Source organism: Vicia villosa, linkage group LG4 (genome assembly GCF_029867415.1).
Source record: "Vicia villosa cultivar HV-30 ecotype Madison, WI linkage group LG4, Vvil1.0, whole genome shotgun sequence".
Taxonomy (NCBI): Eukaryota; Viridiplantae; Streptophyta; class Magnoliopsida; order Fabales; family Fabaceae; genus Vicia; species Vicia villosa.
Genome location: NC_081183.1, coordinates 167446460 through 167458915, shown reverse-complemented (window position 1 = coordinate 167458915; position 12456 = coordinate 167446460). Strand labels below are relative to the sequence as shown.

Sequence of the window (12456 nt, the reverse complement as noted above, 5' to 3'; positions counted from 1 at the left end):
ATTTAGTTTTTAGGAACCGCCAATCCGATGAACCGAACCAATGGAAATAATGACGCTCTAAATATTTTATTCTACCCATCATTAAACTCAAATTTTTTATCGGTCCAACCATTATCCATTTTTGTTTACACTTCCTTCCTTTAAGCAAAACACGCATCTAGAATCAAACTCTAAAGCATAGACAATAGAAATCATAAGTCACAAAAGTTATGCTTTCACATAACTGCTGCTCTTGCTGCCCACAACTATTGTTCCTTTCACTACCATCATTATGATATGTTATGGTCGTCTTCTTCGTATTCAAGTTCTCTTTGTTAATTTTCATATATTTTGTACCTTTTTTTTCTTCTTTTTCTTCATCAAAACTCATTTAGATCTTGTTACAAAATAATTTTGATGTGTGTTTGAGGTGTGAAACATGTTAATGAATGTGTGTTTTGTTATATTCTATATGTTAAGCTTTGAAATCCCTTTCCAACTTTCTGATACTAAGTGTTAATTTTTATATTTGATAGGAAACTTATTTCATGATGCAAAGGAAATCATATCACTATTTCGTATGGAATAAGAGTAACTTGTAATTTGTTTGAACAAATATAGCATGAAACATATTATTTTAAAAAATAATAGTATAAAATACACCAAAAAATACGATAATGGAGAATATACAGATGAATATAATGTTTAAAAAATAATAGTATAAAATACACCAAAAAACACGATAATGGAGAATATACGGATGAATATAATATTTTAAAAAATAAACATTGTAAACCGATCAACCAAACCAAACCAAACCGAACCAAACCGGTTAGTTTGGTTCGGTTCCATTTTTGAAAAATGTTGAAAACCGAACCAAACCAAACCGATGGAAATATCATTGGTTCGGACCTTTTTTCAACCAAAAACCGGTCCAAACCGATCCAATTACACCCCTACCTACACCAATGTGTAATGTATGGATCCGCCTTCTCTTTAATTCATGTTCTCCACAAAAGGAAAGTTAATTTTACTCATAACAAAAAAAAAAAACAGATAACTCTACACCACTGAATCATGAGCTTTGCCACAACAAGTTGTTCTCATTGTAAGAAAAAAAAAATGTTATTTTAGTGATTTTAACTAATATGTTTCACCTCTTAACTTAAGCTCATTTAAATATTCCTTACACCCTAAAATTTCACCATCATATTCTTCACATGACAAAAATAACACTTCTAAAAAGAGATATTTTAAAAATTTCAAGCTTAATTGTAAGCTTAGTCCTCTTATTTTGATTTTTTATTGATTTTGATCTCTGTATTTTAAAAACCACTATTTTAGTCCTTTTTAAATTTTTTTATGCAATTTTCGTTTTCGTATTTTACTTTTTTTTTTGCAAAATTAATCTTTATTTTTGTCCATTTTTTAACAGAAAGACCAAAATCGTGGTTTTAAAAATGGGAGAACCAAAATAAAAAATAATAAAATAGGAGAATTAAATTTGCAATTAAGCCAAACTTGAATTTCTTCTTCAATATATAATCTCTAAATAGTTTTATAACTTAAGACCTAATATAATATCGATATTATCCATCATACAAATATTCACTAATACATTTTTTTAATGATTTTTAATGATTCATTAATACAAAACAACTTCACCAAAAACAGTTTAATTCGTTAAATCGAGAATTAATTAATTTGTAAGTCTCTATAAACTATATATTTTATTAATTAAAGTTGTTAAGTCATTGAATCTTATTAATTAAAGTTGTTAAGTTATTGAAGTATATTTTGGAGTTAAAATTAGAGTATTTAAGTAATTTTATTTATCAATATTTATTTGTTTATCTCATAAATATTACACGTTATTCTATAACTTCTATCACCAAAATTTCCTATAAAACTTTTCATTAATTAAAAATAATATTAAATCTATTAAATTTGTAAATAATACTTCCTCCGTTTCCTTTTAAGCGTCGTTTTGGAAAAAAAATGTTTCTATTTAAGTGTCATTTTTATAGTTTAATTTTATAATTTGTCAATTATACCCTTACTTTATCAATAACTCCACTTCACATTTTTAATAAAATTAATTATTTATTTTCTCCATTAGTTATTGAAAAGAGAGTGTATGATTGAATTTATTGAAAAAGAGAAAATAAATGAGACTATACTAGAAAAAATAACTCTAACAACCCATTATCTTGGTTAAAGAACTTTTTCCTAAAAGTGACACTTAAAAAAAACGGAGTGAGTACATGATAAATATTACACGTTGCATTAAATTAGTAAATCATTAAATCTTAACTTACTAACTAAAACATAGGACATTACTACACAATTTCCTACCAAAATTTTCATTAGTTAAAAATAATAAGAATAAATTAAATTATTAAATTAGTAAATAATACATGATAAATATTACATGTTGCATTAAATTAGTAAATAATTAAATCATAACTTACTAACTAAAACATAGGACATTACTACTAATAACAAATCCAACAAAAAATTTCATTAGTTAAAAATAATAATAATAAATTAAATTATTAAATTAGTAAATAATACATAAACATGGTAAATTTTAACTTACTAACTAAAAAATAGGACACTACTACTAATAACAATACTAATTAATTAATATAAATAATTTAACTAAAAAATAGGACACTTTAAAAAATTTATATTAATAATTTATAGTAAATAACAAAAAAACAAAAAAAAAACATATTAAAAAAATAGATAATGACATTCTTTGTTGTTAGGTCTTCATAATTAATTATCTTTATATATTTTAATTAATAAATTAAAAAAAAACAATCATACAAAAACAAAAACAATCATGATATTAATTACTTTCACTTATCACCAACCAACTACAACACATCCAAAAGAAACCTCTCACTAACCACTTAAATTACTTATAAAATTGACATGCAACACAACTCATTCGTTAATTTTAACATTTTTTTCCTTATTAGATAAGTTTTTCTAATAACTTACATTATCATTGTGTTTCTCTTGATTTTTCTTAATTTGTTCAACATCAATTTTTAAGATATAAAATCTCTCACTTACCACACATATTACTTATAAAATTGACATACAACACAATTTATTTGTCAATTTATAACATCAATTTCTTTTCTTATTAGATAAATTTCTTTATAACAACTTACATGATTATTGTATTTCTCTTGATTTTTTTTAAAAAAAAATTTGTTCAAGGGTTAAATTTCAAAGTTTAAAATATAGTATATTATATTTTTGAAGTTTCTTCTTTTATTATTTTATTCTATTTTATTTATTTATTATGTATTTCTATTTGTTTTGTTTTTGTTTTGGTAAGTACAAGTATCTTAAGCACAGGAAAGAAATGCCCTTAAAATTAACATAGTCTTCAATTATGCTCTATTTTATTAATTTATTATATTATTATATGTTTTTTATTTATTTATTTTTTGTATTTTCTTTCACTTTTAATTTATGTTTTCTACTATTGTTGATTATGTTTTTTTCTTCACATTTTCTTTTAATAAAGATATTATTCGTGTCTTATCTTTTTTTCCGTAGGTATATACTTTTTCCTAGATATAGATTTTGAAGTATCACAAATATATATTTTTAGTAATAATATAAATTTTTTTGGATACAAAAGTAATAATATAATTTAAAAAGTCGAGTTGTGAAAGAGGGTGTGATAAAAGATTTATATTCTTTATTTCTTTTATTATATTTATATTCTATTTAAATGACCGTAGATTTTGTTGCTTCATAGATCAAATATAATTTATATAATTTTAAATGACTTAAATATAAATTAAACAAAATTAATAAATTACAAACTTATATTTTATTATGATATATGATCTACAATATCCACATTTATTTTTAAGATTGTTGGATCTTAATTAGTATATAGATTTTTCTCTATACCAATAGTAGGGGTGACAATTGGATCCATTAAGCTAAAATTCATCCAATCCATCCATCTACCAAAAAAATTCATCCAATCCATCCACTACATAGAAAACTAAGTTAATGGATGGATTAAATTCATCCATTTATATACATGGATAGATCCAATCCATCCAACACATTTTAATAATCCAACAGATTATTTTTATTTTATTCTTTAAATTTATTAAAAAAATTAAGAAAAACGAAAAATCGAGTTTTTCAAAAAAACCTAAAAGTCGAGTTTTTCTTCATAAAAACAAAAAAATGGAGTTTTTTTAGAAAAACCTAAAAGTCGAGTTTTTCTTAAAAAAAACGAAAAATCGTGTTTTTTCGGAAAAACCTAAAAGTTGAATTTTTTTCTGAAATAAAATCGAGTTTTTTTTCAGAAAAACGAAAAAAGTCGAGTTTTTCTTCAAAAAAATGAAAAATCGTGTTTTTTCGGAAAAACCTAAAAGTTGAATTTTTTCTGAAATAAAATCGAGTTTTTTTCCAGAAAAACGTAAAAAATCGAGTTTTTTTTAGAAAAACGAAAAAGTTAGATTTTTTTGGAATAACGAAAAAATTGAGTTTTTTTCGGAAAAACCTAAAAGTCGAGTTTTTAGCCTGTAACCTCAACAATATTAACGTTGATATCATACACCACAGCGGGTTGAACGACTGGCGGAGGTTGATTCAAGGCGGCGGGATCTACAAGCACAGGAGCAACCGACGGAACAACAGAACTCATTGTGGGATCTTCAATTGCAGTAGGCTGAGTAAGCATTGGAGTAGCAACTGGATGTGCAGTAGTCGGAGCTTCAGTTGCTTCACTGTCAGGAGAAAGTTCAACATCATCATTATTGTTATCAATGGAAGAAGACGCTGCTTTAGCTTTTTTTATTTCCCTACGTGATGGAGAAGGAGAACTTGGTCGCTTCATCTTTCTTGGCATTGTTCACACTATAATCGTCTATCTATTTATACTAGTAATGTTTCACATTTATGGCGGGAAAACACACGTATTGTTTGTTGTTAGAGGAGAGAAAGTGGTCGAACGGTTTGATCGTTCCCTTATTCTATACACGCTTTCTTTGCTATCTTAAAAGAGACAAAGTGGTCTCATTGTTATAATTTGTTCCGTTAGAAGAGAGAGAAAATAGACACGTACAAATTATTTGATTGTCTCGATTTACCCAATTAAATTGTTTTTGCCTATCAACAAAAACCAAAAAGGATTAATATGTTGGCGTGTCACGTGTGTTCTATGTTATACTTCCATTCATGTCAATATTTTGGCTAGGAAAAACTTCTTACATGCTTAATTGATAAATTGGAATGACATCAATTTTAGTGTTAATTAACTACTAAAGAGTTATTTATTTTATTTTTTGCATCTTTTTTTTAAAATCTTTGCTCATAATAAAAATTGAGCGTTGGGGAGAACAATAAAATATAAATAAACAATAATAAGTTTAAAATAATTTTTTGTATTAGTTTAAAAAAATTTATATTAGTTTTTACCAAAAAAAAAAAAACGAAAAGTTGAGTTTTTTTAAAAAAACAAAAAAAATCAAGTTTTTCAGAAAAACAGAAATTCGGGTTTTTTTTGGAAAAACAAAAGGTCGATTTTTTTTTTCGGAAAAAGGAAAAATCGAGTTTTTACCAAAAAACGAAAAAATTGAGGTTTTTCGAAAAAAACGAAAAAGTTGAGTGTTTTCGAAAAACAAAAAGTCGAGTTTTTCGGAAAAACAAAAAAGTCAGGTTTTTTATGGAAAAACGAAAAAGTCGAGTTTTTTTCGGAAAAAGGAAAAATCGAGTTTTTTTTTTGAAAAACATAAAATCGAGTTTTAGTGGATGGATTGGATTGGATTTTTATTAAGAGAGTTTAGTGGATTGTAATGGATTAATTTGGTCCATCCATTAACCATCAAATCCATATCCATTCAATCCATCCATTTTGCCACCCCTCCTAGCTTATACCCATACCAAGCCTGAAGGAGTTTTATCTATCAAAGCCTTAGCTGAGAGACGATTTTGAAGAAAAACACAGTGTTGGCAGCTTCTTCCCAACATTGTTTTTGCAAATCCTTGCCATGTACCATGTATCTAGCCATCTCTATTACAAATCTATTTCTCCTTTCACTAACTCCATTTTGCTCTGAAGTGTATGGAGTTATGAGTTGGTGTACAATGTATGCTTTTCCACAAAATAAATTAAATTGTGTTGATGTATACGCCTTCCCATTATTGGATCTTAGAAATTGAATCTTGCAACCACTTTGAGTTTCCACCATCTTCTTAAATTTTACAAATACTCCTGTCACTTCATGCTTGAGTTTTAAGAAAAAAACTACCTTCTAACGATGGTGTCCTTTGATGTCCCGCCACACCAATGTGAATGAGCTGTAGCTTTTGTGAGGCTCTCCAAACAGTTTTTGGAAATGGTTTTTGTTTTGTTTACCAAATTGACAAGCATCGCAATTTAGAAAATGATTAGAAAGTATAGGTAGATCTTTTGTCATGTCTATCTTATTTATGTTGATCATTCTTTGAATATGACATGACCAAGTCGCTTGTGTCAAAGTTCGGTAGGACATACTTTGCTGAATTAAGTTGTACGTTCCTTCTCCTTAATAGGATCAAAAGAGAAAATTTTACCTCCCATTTTAACCTTTTAGAATCTCCTGAGCAGCAGTATAAAAGATTAGACAAAGTTGGCTTTTAAAATATAATTTAATCATTTTTTCAATCAATTGGCCTACACTTAGCAGATTTTGGTCAATATCAGATACATAAAGAACATATGAGATTGTCTTTATACCTGAACTCGTTGAAATTACAATGGTTCATTTTCCTTTTGCAAATATATAGTCATCATTCCCAATTCTGACATTTGAGATTTGAGTAGGCTTCAAATCCTTGAAGAGAGTTTTATCATATGTCATGTGGTTTATTCAACCACTGTCAATCAGCCAGCATTATGAACTACCATAAGATGATAGTCCAGTTTTATCATATGACGTTGCTTTAGTGTTTTGAGGGTCATGACTTTGGTGAAAACAGTTTGTGAAACACCAACGAAAAGACACAATTTTGTTTTTGCCTTTCTAGTTTTTTTTCCTCCTTGTGATATTTTAGCTGTGACATGGAAGGATTATTCGGAAGTGGAGGAACGTCATAATCCTCTTCCACAGCTTCCCAAAGGTCCAAAGCGTCTAAGTAAAACTCCACTCTTACTACCCAAAGGTCATAATTATTACTTACATAGAATAATAACTTTAGGTTGCAAGGTAAAAAAAAGTGTATTTTAATTAGTGGAAATTTATTTTACCCAATTTTCAAATGGAAGGATTAAGAGTAAAAATAAATAAATAATCCTTCCGACAATATATTTTAACATATGATATACATACTATCATAATGTTACTTACGCTAAACCTTTTAAATTTTAGAGTATTGATTGAGAAAGTCTCTTATTATTTTAGATTCTCAATTTTGAGTAAAGAGTTTAAAGGTAGTTTACTGCCCGTGTAAATTAGTTTTACACTATCATCTAATAGAATTATAACATTCAGCAATGTCATATCAGTATTTAAAATTAAAACAGTGATTTGACGGGATACACGTCCATGTAAATTAGTTTTACACTATCATCTAATAGAATTACTCCCTCTGGTCTTATTTAATAGAAAATGTTTGTTTTTTAGATTCATTTAATATCTAATGTATTTGGACAGCATATAGACCATATACATTGATTATCCAATAAATCTAAAAAACAATTTTTTTTCTTATAAATAGAACCAGATGTAGTATAACATTCAATCATGTCATATCAATATTTTAAAATTAAAACTCTGACTTGAAGAGATACACGTCCATGATTGACTGAAAAAATAGTTTACACTCGACATTTTTTTCTCTATAAGTAAGAGTAATCCTTTATAGTTTTGTTAATTTACAATGTATTTTGTTGGAATAAAAAGTTTGAGTATATATATAAAGGGGCGTACATACAAACGGTATAATACATCTATAAAGTGGGTTGCAGGACAATTACTACTACTTCTTTCAAAATGAAACTATCTTTGAATTGTTCATCTCTCTTGAGTATGCCCAATCCTAATGCATACCCTATCCTTGTGTTCTTCAATGACATTTTTGTACCAAAATGCCAACATTCTTGGAGTTTTATTGAGAGTGGCAAAGTCCACATGATGAAGTCCAAACCCTATGATGTATCCATGTTTTCACTCAAAGTTGTCTAAAAGAGACCACACAAAGTACCCTCTAACATCTGCTCCTTTTCTGCAAAGAAAATCAACAACATTCTTAATTTTTGTTTCACATAAACACAATCACGAATCACCATGATGTAGCTTGTTTGCTAAGAAATTTAAGGTTGGTAGATATGCCAATACCTTATTGCTGCTGCTAGAGAATCTAAGTAACCATTCAAGTACTCCACTCTTTTAACATCGTTCAATGCATCTTTAGTGATGGGATAGGTATTCTCACTCATCCCAAATCTTATGTAGGACAAATAAAGTGTCGTATTCAATTCAATAATAGGATTTAATCATTGTAGGAGTAAATAAAGTGTTGTAAGGTTTGTAAATGTAGTACTCACCATTTTCGGTAATGAACATTGGTATGTTGTTGTACATGTCCTTTATGTATGTCACTATCTTTTCCAATCCTTGTGGATGAACATACAACCATGCAAGTGCACTCTACAAACATTGTTGAGTAAAAAAAGAAGTTTAACTTGTTATTTTGTGAAGCACAATAATTAGAATTTGTACTGAACAAGTTAGTTCAATTGGTTAAATTGAAAATAGGTCATTCCATTAGGGGATTTGATCTCGGTTGTACTTTAGTCTAGTTGAATCAGATTGTAGTGGATTGAATTAGGTTGAACCGTACATGTTAACATTTCAATCAATTATTATCTTTTGCATTTTTTATCTACCTTTTTAAATATTTATTTATTTGTCATCTGGTTCAACTGATTAAATCAAATGAACCTTAACCTGATGGTATCAGATTCATCAGTTCTATCTTGCATCTAACTTTTAAAAGACCGATTAAATGCTATGAAATTAAGTACTGGTTCTCCAATGGTGAGGCCGTTCATTTGCGTTGATGTTAGAGCAAAACCCTCTGTCTTTGAAGACCCTTTTCCTTGTTCACATGTAAAAAATATTACGTACTACGTTTTTAAGCTAGTCTGATACCCGAAGGCTCTTGTTTAGAGTAGAGGAATCTTTTACATAATGACTTGTATAATGATTTATTCCAATGAAATATAATCCATTCTTGAGTTTTTCTGAATCATATTTGGAAAATGCTAGGAGGTCATGTCCCAATATTTCATGCATTTCTGTTGGATAATTTCCTAGTATAATTGGATCCAAAAACCTGATTTTCAAAGCTTAATTAGAATTTTTTTTTCAACGCCTTCATGAATAACTCATCAAATTAACACAAAAATTACCAGTTCATGTAAAATGATTGAGCTCTCTCTGCAGCTAACTTGTCTTCTAAAGAATTGCTAAATGGTTCAAACCATACAGCATTCATAGCAATTCCAATTTTTCCTCCCTGATTTTTCTGATTTTCGACCGAACACTTTCAGTTATTTATAATACAAAATTTCAAAAATGATTCATAAAGTTATGAAATATAATCTCACTTGATATTTTGTTCTGTACACATCAACAACAGCTATGTGTGATAAAATGATATTAGATGCAGCAATGAAAGGCTCTTTCTCTGAATCTCCATGGCTACAATTGTCGAATGAGCCTGAATAACGAGACGGTGGATACACACCTATTCTATAGCCACAAATAACTGCAACATTGGGTTCATTGAATGTGACCCAATATTTCACTCTATCTCCAAAGTACTTGAAGCATATATCTGCATAGTACTTGAAATCCTCTCTGAAAATCATAAATGTTACACAACTATATTTACCAAATTAGTTAATACTACCATTATATATATATTGTTAGTGTAGATATACTTACTGTATTTCAGGACTTAACCAACTTTTATATTTGTTCTCTAGTTGAGGAATGTCATAATGTGTTATTGTGACAAAAGGTTCTATTTCTGAAATCAATACAAAAAAAGAAGTTACTACATAGTCGTTAAATCTAAATATATTTAAATATATGATTTAACGACTTTAGAGTAGCTATAAATAAAATATCCAGAGACAGATAAAATGACCTCTATGTATAAGTGCGTGGATTAAACAGTTATAGTAAGCTATGCCAGCCTTGTTTACTTTGCCAAATCTACCTTTTGGAATAAATTTAAGGGAGATTCTACGGTGAAGTCGCTCAACTGACTGCTTTGAAGAAGTCACTCTAATCAACCAATAGAAAAAAAAACCTAAGTCACATCAGCTTTATTAGTGAAGGTAACTTTATTGTTTAGACCCTTACCAATCATTTTCATTTTCTCAAAATCTTCAATTGATTGTTAACAAGAATGCATATGAAAGGTAAGTAATAGGAAGTTCATGTTCTATTCTCGATAAATTTTTCAATGTCTTTTCCAAGACGATTCAGAAATCATCAGTCGTTATCTTGTGCTTTTAAGTGATCCAATAATTCCAACAACCAATAAGCCTTTTAAGGTGACAACTCATTTTAACCCTTGACTATATACATTCACAGTTGTAGGTTCCCTCGAACCAATATCGTTCTCATTCATTATTTTGCAGACAAGCATTGTGTTTACAGTGGATCAAGGTCTCAGGGTTCTGTTTAAAGTTTTGTCCATATTTGCATCAAGGGACATAAATTTATCCAAGGTATATCTTATTTTGTTAGTCTAACTCAATACATGATGATTAAAAGACGATTAACAATATGTGCTACGGAATCATATTGAAAGTCGTCCTCAAAGAAATCATCCACTAAGAGTCGTCGATGATTCCAATACTGGCACTGCCAAGTGAGTTATGTCTTTAACACTACATTTTGTTTCTCAGATGCAGATGTAAGCATTGAAATAGTATTTTTTTATTCGACATTGAGTTAGGTACTTTGATTACCTTTTCTATATTGACTTTGAAGCGTCCATGACTGAGCCTCGGTGCAAACCGAATTATAACATCTGCAGGTGTGTGTTTTGACTTTTTTTTTATGGAAATGCTTCATGAACTCAAATCTTTTTCATAAGCTTTTATATTTTCCAAATTTGTATACTTGTAATGACTATATGTTAAAACCATTGTATGTCTCTGCAGGAATTTGCCACATTTCTTAGAGTGCTTGGGAACAAATTTAGGTTTGTTTATTCCATATGAAAAGAGAAAGACAATTACACGAGTTCAAGACGCAAGACAGAATAATGAAAAGGTCCTTGCTCCATCATTCCCGGATGGTCGTCTTAGAGAACAGTGGTAATCTTGAAAAAGGCATTCAAGCTCATGCTCAGTTTTCCTTGGAAGAATATGAACAAAGACATAGATGTTATGTCCAAATCATAGCAAAATGTCCAACTGATTTTGATGACTATATCTATTGTAAAATAGATTGATGCTTCTTGGAAGGTATTATCCTTTAAGCTTATATTTAGAGAGTCAAGTTGTATGTTTTTGGGATTGGTTTCAGGGCTTGCACCTGAAATTCCAGAGGATTTGTACCATTTGATCAAGAAGTCAGTTTTAATTAGGAAGCATCTATAGAGAGGAACAGGAAGGATAAGGACTCTAAGTTCAGGTTGATTCTTATGGAGAGCAGAATCCATCGTCTTGCTCGCTATTACAAGAAGACCAAGAAGCTCCCACCAATCTGGAAGTAGTAAATAACCTAATCTGGTTGTTCCATCCGCCATTAAAATAATATAAGAAAACAACGCGTAAAAATAATTTAAACAAATTCTGCGCGCCTTTCACTGTGCATCTTCTTTGTTTGATTTTTTCTGAAACTTTCAGCCACGGTTTTCGTACGTGGTCTTAGCCTTTCCCCTTAAAACCTGCAAATCAACACCAATCGGGACACACAAATAACCTAGACCAACCATAAACTACACTGCGAATTCAGTGAGCCCAATAACTTGGCCTGAAATCACCTCTAACTGAAACCCCTATCCTAGAGCAACCGAAACCCTAACAATGGTGTCTCACATAATCTGTGACGAAACTCTAATTAAAGGATTCAGAAACGTCGTAGACATGATAACAAGCATAAATACACACTTAAAATTGGTTTATAATGCATGAATACATGAAGTCGAATCTGTAAAACACAAGAACAAACAGTGAGAATAGGCACACGATTCCAGATGCCCCACGCTTTGCAGATGATTGGGAAAGCTTCCTGGTCCTCCAAGGAACGTTTCAAGGTCTTCAAAAACCTCTGAATCCTCCTTAAACCTTGAAACCAATTTAGATTTTTTCTTGTATTGATGGAGGTTTCCCCATGTTCTGGGCAACCAATCCTTGTCCCAAAAAAAAACCCCTAACCTTTGGTCACGTTCTGGTTATATATTGGAATCATTAGGTTAACT

General features: G+C 29.4%; 1 pseudogene; it reads right to left on the bottom strand.

The window, feature by feature from the left end:
- Positions 1–8021: 8021 nt before the first annotated feature.
- Positions 8022–10653, bottom strand: LOC131598273 (beta-glucosidase 47-like; annotated as a pseudogene).
- Between the last annotated feature and the right edge of the window lie 1803 nt (positions 10654–12456).